Source organism: Rhamphochromis sp. 'chilingali', assembly GCF_963969265.1.
Source record: "Rhamphochromis sp. 'chilingali' genome assembly, chromosome: 18".
NCBI lineage: Eukaryota > Metazoa > Chordata > Actinopteri > Cichliformes > Cichlidae > Rhamphochromis > Rhamphochromis sp. 'chilingali'.
In genome coordinates, this window is record NC_137945.1 from 12,336,682 (window position 1) to 12,349,692 (window position 13,011).

Below are 13,011 nucleotides of genomic sequence, written 5' to 3' on the forward strand. Positions count from 1 at the left end.
CCCTCTAAAAAATAAAAATTAAATATAGAAGCGATATATAAATTATGTAATGCTTACATCTTTTTATTTAATGTTGTATTTTCATATTTTGAGTCTTAGTTTTGTGAACGTGCAAGCTGGAGATAAATGCCAGTGGAAGTGGAAATTTTGGGTTTTTATTTCAAAATTTCAAGATTTTTGAGAGATTAACACGAAATTTTAACCTACTTCTACTTGGTAATCGATCAATTAATAAATAAATAAATTTTTAAAAAAAACAATCAGCGTGGGAACAAGCTTGCATAGCCCTCAATAGGTGGAGAGCCACTATAAGTCCTGCACTGAATCACACTTTCAGCAGTGATGGGAAACATTTCAGTGCTTATTTATTAGTTTTTATGTGTTGTATCAATTTAGATCAAATTAATAATTAGTTATGGTTTAATTAACTAAATGTTCTCACAGAGCTAAATCACGCCTGTAATGTACTTATTTTATCTGTCTGTAAACAACAGAATCATTAAAAAGCAATGTTTGCTAATAAGTCTATTAAACCAGTAATGAAGGCAGGATTTTAAGTGTTTCTTTCTCTCTTTTACACTTTGTTCAGGAGTTAACGCATCGTTTCTTAAACCACTGCAGCTCATAAAAATCCCGGAGCTCTGCAGCTGGACACGACAACGATATTAATATTCACAGGTCCCGCTCCAGGAAGTGTGGATGTCTGAAACAGTTTTCCATCAACAGGTGTCCCACAGAGGTGGACTAACGTCCCACTTTGCTGACTGGCAATTGGCCAAGAGTTCAGCTTCACTGACGTTTCACTGCGTCACGCGGTCCTCTTTCTATATGCTAACTTTGTGGGTTTCGTGTTGGGACGGGGGATTTCAGCGCGACCCTGCGATCAGGGAGGAAAACTCTGCAGCAGTCCTCATTAAAATTCCCCGTCCGTACGCTCACCACGAGAACCTCCTGTGGTGGGTGGCACCGGCGTCCTGCGCGCCTCTTAATTGCGCATCAAGCATTAAGGGGAGATCACGGATCACAGTTCCATTACCCGTGGCCGCGGATTACGCTGCCTTGAGGCTGGGAGGGGGTTGCTTCACGTCCCGCTATTTACGGCGTTGGGGCTGAGAGAGGAAAGGTGGACGCAGAGGGGTCTAGAGGTCCAGCGAAGGGTGGCGCCCTGCGCATGTTGTAGTCCAGCGCCTGGACGCACAGTGCCGCTTCCCAGGGGCCGGGGGACCCACAGCGACACGGTCGGCTCCTGCAGTCCGCTGCCTGGGCTCCACTGGCTTCTCGCTGCAGCTCATGATTCGGACATTTCTGTGCGGGGACTGGCAACATGTGCGCCCGGATGGTGTGAAGTGTGACACGGCGGCTTTTGGGTTGCATTTCACTCGGATACGCCGAGCAGGCTGCCCGACGTTACGGCGCACCTTGTGCAGTAGGTAAGTCGGCTACATCTTCATCCCTGTACTTCAGATTACACACATCACCCTCCAGCTGCTCTGCGCATCCGGCGAGTTTTATTGATCGCTCTTACCTCCCTTATTGATTATGTTAAACGTCCGATTTGTTGAAATCTGCTCAGGGTTTCCGGGCAGTTATGAGCAGCGGTGACAGACACGAAGGTCTGGGCTTCAAATCACTGTCAGTGCTGCAGAACATGTCACTGCAAGATATCCTCATCCATGCCCTATCAGCTCAGAGCATCAATAATGCATTGCACGATGTGAATATTGATATCAAGACTGGGAAATGCCATCGTCAGAAGTTGAGCTCGCGTTGCTTTCTGGAAGAATCATCATGTAATTGAGGAATAGTTTTTATTTATTTATTTTATTCAGTGTGATCTTAGGGGGCTTAAGAGGCTTGAAAATCATCTTAAATGAATGAACATTACCACCTAATAAAACATCTTTCGAGGGTTTCAATGGACTTTTGGTGACACTTAGTTCTTGAAGAGAGTACAGACTGATTTGTCCAGTTTTTTTTCTTGGATAAAGTTTGTGAAGACAATAAAAGCCATGAGTCTTCCAGTCTGATCATCTTTGTCCCGAGTGCTTTATTTGTCAGGCAACATGGACAGAAACAAAGGAGATAATAGAAGAAACTCTCTTAAAATGCCATAGTGCCAAGAACAAACTGCATCACCAAATACCCCATTGGAGTGTGAAGGTTCAGCTTTGTTCAAGAACAGAGGGTTCGTATAGAGAACAGTTTAAAGTGTGTGCTAATTGAACCTGCCGGCCACTCTCCCCCATTGTAACGGGAATGTTTGGTTGCTCGTCCTCCACAGAAACCCCCCACTCCTTTGTTCTGGGGGGACAATCCTCCAGTGCCATGTGTGCAATGGTTTGGGGGGGAGGGAGCAGGGTCAGCAGGGGTATTGACATCTGCGGCTGACAGCTTCCTCGGAGCGAGCTGACATGCTGTGATACCATGAATGGGTATTAGGAAACATATGAGCAAAGCACTTAACACTAATGAGGACATTTATTCTTTGTCCACGATGCTTGGGCACCAGTTTTACACAATACTGCTGTTTTTGTCATTTGTCTAATGTAACTAGAAGTAAGGACAGTTACTCGTGTCACGCGGTCACTCAGTTTAAAGCTTGGCTTCATTTAGCATCAAGAGTTCAGAGACCTTTTATTTCTCAGCGTTTTTGGACTTAATTAACCGATTGATTGTAGTTAGAGGTTGATGTTAAAACAACTTCAAGTTTTAGTCACAGTATCCCAAATCTAGTGCTCAAACTGGGTAATTAATTGATCTGTTAACTTTCATATAACCTGAATTATTAGTACAGCATTGTGGTAGATCAACTGTTTGTTGTTTTGAGCAATTTGGGGAACAGTTGTTTAGATATTTGAGCTTTCTTCTTTTTTTCTTTTCGCCTCGTATTGTCAGGTCTTATAATATTAGAAGTGATCACTGTTGTGAACTGAATTGAGTAAGTGTCTTAAATCTGCAGTATTTCTGTTGGCCAATAGAGTGGCGACTACTCTGGTTACAAAAAGCAGTCATTGTTTAGAAGTTTACAGGAAAATTCCTCTGGTGTTCACTTGATCAAGACCTCAGGAAACACCTTTCCAGTGAGTTTATGCTATCACAAGTTTGGCATCTTATTTAACACAACAGGATATACTTTCTTTTTAAAGTAAAATAGATGATTATTCAACGTACGGTTTTAGGGTTTGAGTAATTCTTATGCTAATACTGCACTGAGTTTGCTCTGTTCTTGGCTAGGAGGTGATATAGACTTAAAATTATATCCAGGTATTTAAAGGAAATAATGATTTTTATGGTTATGTGGGAAAAAGGACTGAAGGGTGTTTTATCAATGGAGTTATAGTTGCAAACAAATTAAAGTACATTTTTCTTTTACAGTGAGCTACTGTGATTGATGATAGACTACTTAGTAAGTGTGAGTCTATCAAGGTACCAGCAGCAGCATTGTAGTGCAGTAGTAGTGACACAGCATAAGTTTAACAGTAACTAAAGTAGCTTAACCTTGTACATAATGAGGAGATGCACAATATTATCACATAATAAAACAGAAAACAAAGAAAAAGTAAACGTATGGCATCGCTACATCGTTGATGTTGTCATATGAAACCTTTATCAATGGTTATTATGAGTGATATGATATAGCACAGCCCTGTTTCTCAGTCCGTATCTTTACTCAGAAGACAAAATAGTTATGGCCTGATTGGGGCTCTAAAATCAGAGCCTATAATGGGTAATGTCACAGTACATCTTTTATGTACAATCTTTGCTAAAACACCAAATATTGAGAAGTAAATTTAGCCATTTTTCCATCTGTTCTCTGTTTTTACTCTGTCATTCATGTTTCTGTCACATGCAACTGCTCAAAGGTAGAAAGCCTCCAGAAACTTGTTCAAATACATAAACTGCAAACAATAGGTTACATGACAGGTTACCGCCCACAAATCCCGCCACTTCTTTCTGATCCCTGTATTATTGTGAAGGTCAAAGTGTCGGTCATTTCAACGCCTTTCTACTCCTATCTGCTGTCAACTTTAGAAGGAACTTGCAGTGGCCAGGAGCTGAACAGAATCCACAGCTACTTTCTTATCAGAAATGTCAGGAAAAGCCAACATTAACACCGAAAAACAACCAGAAAATATCAGCAATCACATCCAGAGCTGCACACAAATTTATCAGGGAGTTTCCTGGGAAAGGGACGTCTGGTTTCTGACTCTTGCAAACTGCAGTCAAACTGATGGGAACGTTTTATGGGAATGTGGCTATGACGGTGTGAGCTGGTCCTGTACTTGTAAGCAGGCGTCTCTCATGACTGGTAGAGAATGGTACACTATGAGTTGGAATGCAGCCCTCATGGGCCCCCTCATGCTGCACATTATGTGTTCTAAATGGACTTTGCACCTTCCTCCAGTCTGACAAAACAGCAAGTGGCCAAAACAGGATTTTACCTTAGCAAAGGAAGGAAAGCCAGCCAGCTTGCGCCTGTGTTTCTTTTCCTGTGTTCTCTAAATGCCATCCAGTATTAACGAAGGCCCCTTAGCTGCTTTGGAAATTACTTTCATTAAACCAAGAGGGGGATTCATAAACAGGAACTGCAGGGGAAGGTGGCACGCTGAAAGAAACCAAAAGTGGCTCTATTCAACCTAGAAGAAAAATAAAGTTTACCCCAGAGCCGGTTATGATCCTATCGGTTAAAGAGTGCTCCCATAGGACCAGAAGGAGACGGGGCTCGAGAAAAACAGCCTGACTTCGAAATAAAAAAAGAAGAAAGGAAAGAAAAAGCGGCTCTCTTTCAGGGTGTTGACATTTGAAATCCAGCATACTGTATACAGTAGTATCAGAACAGGCTCTATTTGCCCGCTGGGGGGGTTCAAAATGAATAATATACCATGTGGTGCCTCAGGTAAACAAAGGGTTTCAGTTCTTGGCAGCAGCAGAAGACCCACCTGCCCACAGCAAGCAGAGGTCACAGGAAATTCAAACAGAATGGTAATGAATAACTAACCATTACGATGATTAAAGGGGGGCGATGGGCACGGGGAGATAAGTGTGTGGGGACCGTCCGAGCGTGAGGTGTTTACAAGAGGAATTCCTCGCATTCCCCATCTGCAGTCATGCCACTCCAATCTGGACCTCCACCCACTGATCCACTGATGGTCACCCTCCATACCAAGAGGGACACAAGGGGCGTAAAAGGGTCCATAAGCTCTATCAAAGTTAAAAGCTGCTGCGAATGTGTTGTGTAAGAGGGGTTAACGATTTTTTAGGAGCGTTTGATGGCGTCCGGAGCACTAAAAGCTCCATAAATGAAAAACGACAGAGAGAATAATGGCAAAATCTTTTGTTTTCCACACAGTCAGTCTACTGCAAAATGATGGTGCTTTCAGGGGTTTTAGCTTGATCAACTTTGTTTGATAGCTCTGCATGTTTAACATCCCCAACAGCAAACGTGCTATTTTTAGACCAGCTGTCAGATTGGCTCTAGGGATGAAAATGTTGGTCTGTTTTTCAGTCCACAACAGTGCTCAAGACTGAAATATATCCAACACTGTTGTAAGGGTTGTCGTAAAATCGAGTTCAGATATTCATTGTTCTCAGCAGATGCATGCTAATCACTCTGAAGATGTCCTGCTATTTACTCCAGTGTTTCTAGCACCTAATGAATTTTGTCTTGTATGTCAAAAAACGCTGTAAAGTGCTGTGTCAGATAATCTGTAATAAATGATGGACGTAGGTTTTGTGTCTTTAAAAAATGAAGCCATTTCTGAACTTGCTTAAATCTCCATTCTTCTAAACATCCTGCAGGGGATAAAAAATGAAGTCTAATAGTAAAGAAGCCTAAAGGAAAACAATCATTCCTCTCAGCTGATCTGTAAATATTTTCTTTATGAGTTTTATGATCTCAGTTTTTGGTTTTGAGTCCTGCTGAATGCAACATTATATTCATTTTGCAAAATATGACCTTTTTTAGAGCCACTCCTTAAAGCTAAGAACAGGAAGCTTAGGATACAATTCACGTGGGCTCACCACAATAGGACAATGGAAGAGTGGAAAGGCGTTCCACGGTCTGAAGTGCCTTGATTTCTGCTGTCTCATTCAAATATTATGGTCATAAACAACATGAAAACATGGCTCCATCCTGCCTTGTATCAGTGGTTCACATTGCTGGTGGTGTAATGTGTGAGGGATATTTTCTTGGCACACTTTGAGCCCCTTAGTACCACCTGGGGAGTATTGTTGCTCACCATATCTATCCCTTTATGACCACAGTATATCCATCTCCTGGTTTCTTGAACGTGACAATGAGTTCACTGTACTCAAAAGGCCTCCACAGTCACCTGATCTCAGTCCAGTAGAGCACCTTTGGGATGTGGTGGAACAGGAGACTCTCATTATGGAGGTACAGCAGGCAAATCTTCAACATCTGTGTGATGATTTCATGTCAACATGGAGCAAAATCTCTGAAGAGCATTTGCAGCATGTTTGCAGAATTAAGAAGGTAAAAAGACCCAGTAATAGCAAGGTGTACCTAATAAAGTGGCTGGTGAGTTTAGTCTTGTTGGTGTTTCCCCATACTTTGCCACAAAGGTTATTTAATATAGATTTAGTCAATATAAAGTTGTAAGAAATCTAAGAAATGAGGCATATTTGTTCATAAGGTTCATAACTCTGTTCTTTACCCCTGCAGTCTATACGAGTGTTTTATTTTTTCAACGGTCAAGTTCTTTAAACGACGCAGTTGCTCAGCATATTTTGCTCTTACATAATCCTGTTTGAACAGCGTTTGATTTTCTTCGGTACCATCTGAGAGCCTCTTTAATCCAACTGTCTCTCTGTCACATGCAAAATAAACTAGACGCAGAAGAAGGATCCCACTTTGTTAAACCCACATGTGAAAAGTGAAACATCGAGAGGTGCGATCAAGACGCCGAAGGTTTGTGGCTTAGGATCAATCAGCACATTTTTTTTTAATGCATTTCAGATGACTGGGGCTAATAGGATTATGAGAAGTCCTGGGGGAGCTGCATGTTAGTTACAATACTAGAAGGTGTCAGCCCAGTGATTACCAGGTGTGAGGCTCACCTATGAGGATTAGTCAGAACCTCTAATGGATGGCAGGTTGTGACCACGGATAACAAGGAAGCAAATCGCAGCCCTGTCGTTGTGGAAAATGCTTTTCCATCAGGTTAAAAAAAAAACGGAGGTTCTAGTTTCCTTGGCAACTTCTTGAATCTGAATATGTGCAAAAGCAGCTCTGAACTTCTTGCACCACCAAAAAGCATAAAGATCCTCTGATTTGGAAATTGCTAACCCGTGTCAGTCTGACTTTGAATTTCTTACATTGTGTGTCCTTTGCTTCTTATCTTCGCCTCAAAGCTTTTGAGCACGTAATCAGTTAAAAGAAACCTTGTCTACCAGCCAGACTTGTCTGATAGAGGCTGCAGATTAAAGTGGCACCATATGCTTGGGAATGAAGTGCCCCCCCCCCACTGCCATGCTAGAGCTTATTACTGGGCCCCTGTGTCACTGTCAGCAGCTAATTGTTCTTGTGGATTGAGGTGATGAGGGGGAACAACTCCCCTGTCTTGTCCTAAATGCCGGGTCATCTTTACTCTTCTTGCTCTGCAAATCAAAGCATTTCCTTGTCCAAACACACAATATGTGTATTTACAGCCAGCTGCCAGGCCTAGCACTTACACTACCCTTGTTCAAAATGCCTGCATCTAAGCAGAGGGAGCCAGGAAAAGAAAAGCTCCGGAGTATATAAAACCGTTGCTTTCTTTCTATGCCCTGACCATGCCCCATATGGCTCATTTCATGGATGCTGGAGAGTCTGATTGAAGGGCTGAAGAGCAGAACTGATGTTCTTTATACACAGTTAGCAAAGTGGGAGCCAAGTCCGGAGCAAGGTTGCATGAGGTAAAAGGAAATATGTAGGAGATAGGAAAATGATTTGTTCGAGTGACGAAGCACAATGCGGCACAAAAGAACAGGAAAGATTTCTTTCCAAAGAAACCTTAAGGTTATATCAGGGATTTCCACCATTTCATACAAGTACCCCAGGGGGCACCTTTGCAGCAGCTAAGCAGTATATGAAAACATTAAATCAGCTAATCGTAAAATGTGGACCTTAAAAAGTTTCAGCAGAAATGTTAACAGTTAACGAAAAACAATGGTAAGTAAAAGACAAACAAATATTAAAATACATGAGTAATACTAGTCAGTACTGTTAAAACAGTTAATACAGTTCCAACACTGGTAACAGTATATCTGTAATCTGTTAAAAAATGTGCGAAGAATTAACTATCAAATGTTTTGGCTACAGATCAGCAAGAGAACAAGGTGGCTACATTTAATGGTTAAGTACATGAAATACACTGTTGTGCAAAAGTCTTGAGCCACCCCTTGTTTCTTTATATAGGTGCAGCGATTTATTGAAACATGAAATACAGTCAAAAAGGCAAAAGCAGAGTTTGTACAATTCTAATGAGCCTGAAAGTCAACGTGACCGCCTTCATTCTTCAACACAGCCTGAACTCTTCTAGTCAAGCTTTCTTGTCATTTCTTTATGTAGTTTCAGGAATTGTTCTCCAGACTTCTTGAAGGACATTCAAAGCTCTTCTTTGGATCTTGGCTGTCTTTTGTTCAATTCTCTGTCAGGATGATCCCACACTGCTTCAGTAATCCTAATGACTCATAGTATTTCATGGTGTTTTTTTCTATCCAGGTATGTACATTTTCATAAGAACATGTCTTTCACAATCTGCCACTTATTCAAGTTTTCAAGTAATATTTTTTTTCAAATCATCTTCAAAATTACAAAATATACAGTTAAAAATACAATTCAAAATGTAAAACTGTTATATGCTATATGTAGCGATATGACTGGTTTATTCCTTGAATCAGGTGCGTTTTTCACTTTGAAATGATTCACAGGTAAGGATTAAGCAGCTAATCAGACAAAAAAGCATGTAGAAAATGGTCATGTAGAAGGACTGGACTGAAAAAGAGTGGAAAACCATAAAAGACCTTTAAAAAGATTAGGAGAAAGTCTGGCATGTCCTCCTTCCTTTAAAGAAATGAGGGATGGCTCAAGACTTTTTTACAGTTTTGTACAACTGATGAAAATCAGTAAGAATAACACTGGAATTGGTTTATACAGACAGCTAACAGTTCAAAATTTGAACAAAACTATGGCGAGTATGCCTCTGATGTCCTCTTATCCAAAGGTGTCACAGGAGCTGACATTTCATTGTAAGCTAGTCATTAACCACCTCTGGGAGAACGCCTCAAATATGAAAATATCAGCACTTGTCACCCACAATTAGACAGAGAGGCTTATACAGTTTCCTTCCATTCTCTCCCCCGTCTGCCTCTCTAGGCTCGGAGATTTGTGTCTTCAGAGGCTAAAAAGCTGCCTGGTAATCTGAGACAGCATTAATAGAGAATAAGATGGAGCGAGGCGACCCCACAAATTAATTACTATACACAGAGCGGCAAAAAACAAACAAACTGTCAAGTGACACAGTGGGATTTTGTTTTTTTTGTGATTGTGTTTGTTTGTGAATGTGTTTGTGATGCTGGTAACGGTGTCAGGTACATCACCATGGAGACTGTGGTTTTATTGTGTGGGGAGGATGTTGATGCTGGAGCTGGCAGCAGACAGAAGCAACGTTGTAGCAACAGAAAAGTCTGACTGGACAGCAACTGGACAGATATCAGTTTTGTTTTTGTTTTTTTATAAACAAGGCCCGTTTAAAAAAATTGATGTGAGCCTTGCCCGTCTCTCACATTTCCACCCCGACAAATTGAAGGCCCGGGACCGCTCGCCCACAAGATCCATGTTCACACCCAGATTATCTCATATACAGAATAGCAGTGCAGTGAATGAAAGGCAGCACGAGCCCAATGAAACTGCCGCTGAAGCTGCTGGAACGACTCCTCTCCTCTCATCCCCTCTGCTCCCTCGCAAAAGAGGAGAGTGAGGGTGTCCTTTGGGTAGAAGGGATGACTTGACGTTTTGGGTTTGTCAGAAGCCGCAAATAAATTGGACTCACTGGTCGCTCCACGGGCTGTTTGGGCTGTAAACACACTGCAGCTCGATATGTCAAACATGCTGTAGTAACTGCAGTTCTTTTTCTGCTCCCTTTCAGCGCTGTAATGAGAGTTTATGCATCTGCTGCTGCTGTAATAACCATATTTTTCTTGTTTCCTCTGCATAATGTGCTCTTGCAGGACCATATGTATGTTTTTGTAAATGTAGGCTCTGTCATTTTATAATCCTAAAATCTCTCTATTGGCTTAGGCAGCACGTGTAAATACAGATAACAAGATATCAACAAGAGTTATACATTCCTTTAGAAATTAATGCATTCGAACCCCTGTGTGTTGCAAACATCTAATCCATTATACAGTAAGTTAATTGTATAGTACTGTCTTCTGCACTGAGTCTGGATGTTAACTGCTAGTGAATGCGCAATGGGATTTTATTTGAACTGAGCTGCACAGACATAGCTAAAAAACAACAAAAATAACCATATAAACAAGTATTTTGGCTCCTTCATTTTCATAGTATTTTTACATGACTGTTTCATTTCCAAACATCTGAGGCTCTATGATGTCTCCCATTGGTTAATGAAGTCCTGGTCCGGGCGTTGACGATGACAATTTTAATGAAAATTTGTTAGCCAATGAGCAAACCCTGTTTATCTCCTTCTCTATAGAGATATAGCAGCACAGAAGTTTAAGATGCAATTTTAAAAGGTAAAATTAAAATAAATATTAAATCAGTATGTTATGAGCACACATCCCAAATCCCCTCTAAGCACTTGTGGGAGCATTTTGAAGTAGGAAGAGTTTATCTCAGGTCCCGCCCACTTTGCGCCGCCAGCAGTTATTTGCCCCGTTGTTGAATGCTATTCGTTTTCTACAGTCTCCGGACGCTCCGTCGCTGTGGATCGCTTCCAGGGTGGATGCTGCTTTGATGTCTCCGGTGGGGACAGAGACAGCATGTTTTATTTAGTAGGACTTTAAACTAGTGAAATGAGCCCAGGAAGTCAGGAAAGTGTTTGCTGAGGTCAAAGAGCAAGGGCCCGAGAGCCATTTTCTCATAGACAGTCCGAGTTCTTTTTTGCAACCAATTAATTGGCCATTTAAAAAAATGCATGCTAAATCCACTCACACAGGCTTCTCCTTTCAGACCAGGAAGATGCAGCATCTTTTATACACAGTCTATGGTCCTAGCCCTCCTCTGAAATGCGATGCTAAAGTTATATTACAAGCATCAAAATTATAGAACAACCAGCAGCTATGTTGGCACCAAGTCCCTGCAGCTGTAGCGATTCTCAACATCATCCCTGGGCTTCTTGTGTGTGAATATTGAAGCATTTGATGGCTGAAGTTTCTTTGCATCTTTGCACTGCTGAACATAGTTGGTCAGCTGCCCGTTTGTAGCTTCATGTCACTGACTTTATCGAAAATGATTTGAAGCCATTCTGCATTGGTAGTGTGAAGTGGATGTTTTCTGTATCCAGAAGAATGCGAGGGTCGTGATTAGACTCGCGGACGCCTGCAAGCTCTTCAGCTTTTTGTGACAACACAGTTATACTAAGTAGCATGCTAAGGAGCATAGGAAGAACAAGGTATTATAACAAGAACAACAAAGCACCTGTGGTTTTTGCAGCTGTGTGTGTACACAGCATAATCCCAACCTTAGAGGGCAACTGGCTCACGTGGGAGGCCTGTCAAGTAATTCAGTTCACTCAGGCCTTCCAGGTTATAAAAGCTGGACCATTTCTCTGCCTCCTCTCCTTCCACCTGGGTTTAATTTTTTGTGTTTGCACTCCAAAGCGCAGATGACATTTATTCATCCATTGACTATTTGCATTGCTGATATTGCTGAGGCCGACTTCCACAGCTTAAAACACGTAAATGTAATTTACAGACTGTAGTGAATGTCTGGAATGTGTAAGAAATTTATAGTTTGGTTTGCATGTTTTAGATTATGGTTAGCTGTGTTGTTATAGTTATCAACAGAAACAATGTGCAAAAAAAACCACTGGAATGGTCCTTTAAATTGAGACGCAAACAAAGCTTTGTCATTAGTGGCAAACAATTCCTCTCCCGCACAACTGTCAACACACAAACTCTTAAAATAATGTCCGTGAGGTTTGGTTGCCACCTCTGCCTTCCCCTGGGGACTCGCTCCATTCTTCACTCTTCAACTAATAATAGATGCTACCGCTCATGCCGCCATATTGTCCCATGTCCGGCATCACAGAGAAGAGAGAAGAGGTGGAATGATGGAGGCAGAGACACGGAGACACCTACAAATTTGCTCCCAGCCAGCTCGGTTTCCCCGCGGGGCCAACCATCTGACATTTAGCTACGCTAGCTGTAAACAGGCCACTGGAATGCCATTGACATTCATTTTGTCTGAAACAGTTTGTTTGCTTTTGTCACTCTCCTCATTGGTAAGCCCTGGAATTTTCTTCCAAAAATTAAATGCAAGCCGAGAGCAGCTAACAACGACTAATATCAATCATTTTGTTCACTGGTCATCAAAGGAGTTCATGAGTTATTTTTGGTTGTTGTGTACATATAAAGAGAAATATATACTGATACTATTCCAAAAATCGTTAGCTTCATAGCATAAGTGCCTAAGTCATTTTTTGGTCAAATTGAGATTTTTGCCTAACTTTACTCCCCTACCACTGCTGCATCATCCTGTCCGTCTGCCTATGTCATTGGCCAAAAATGACTTAGGCAATTATGCTATCAAGCTAACGAAATTATACATTTAGATTTAGGTGTGCAGAGATCAGAACTCAAGCACCTACTTGCTGGTAAATTATAGGTATTTTTCACAATATTCAGCCCTGAAAATATGTGGAGTGAGCTGAACATACTTTAAAAAAAACTGTAGATTTGCTGTTTTTATGTCATTACTTTGGCAGAAATCTTGACCTAACTTAAAATCTCTACTTACAAAATCATTGTTAAAATGAAGCAACTGCT

At 41.4% G+C, this 13,011-nt stretch overlaps 1 protein-coding gene across 1 annotated transcript in view; it reads left to right on the forward strand.

Moving 5' to 3' along the window:
• The first annotated feature begins 821 nt into the window (after positions 1-821).
• Positions 822-13,011, forward strand: part of tmem108 (transmembrane protein 108) — a 65,198-nt gene continuing 53,008 nt past the window's right edge. Inside the window, 1 exon segment of the mRNA XM_080864819.1 lies at positions 822-1,430. The gene's annotated coding sequence lies outside the window, so the exon portion shown is untranslated.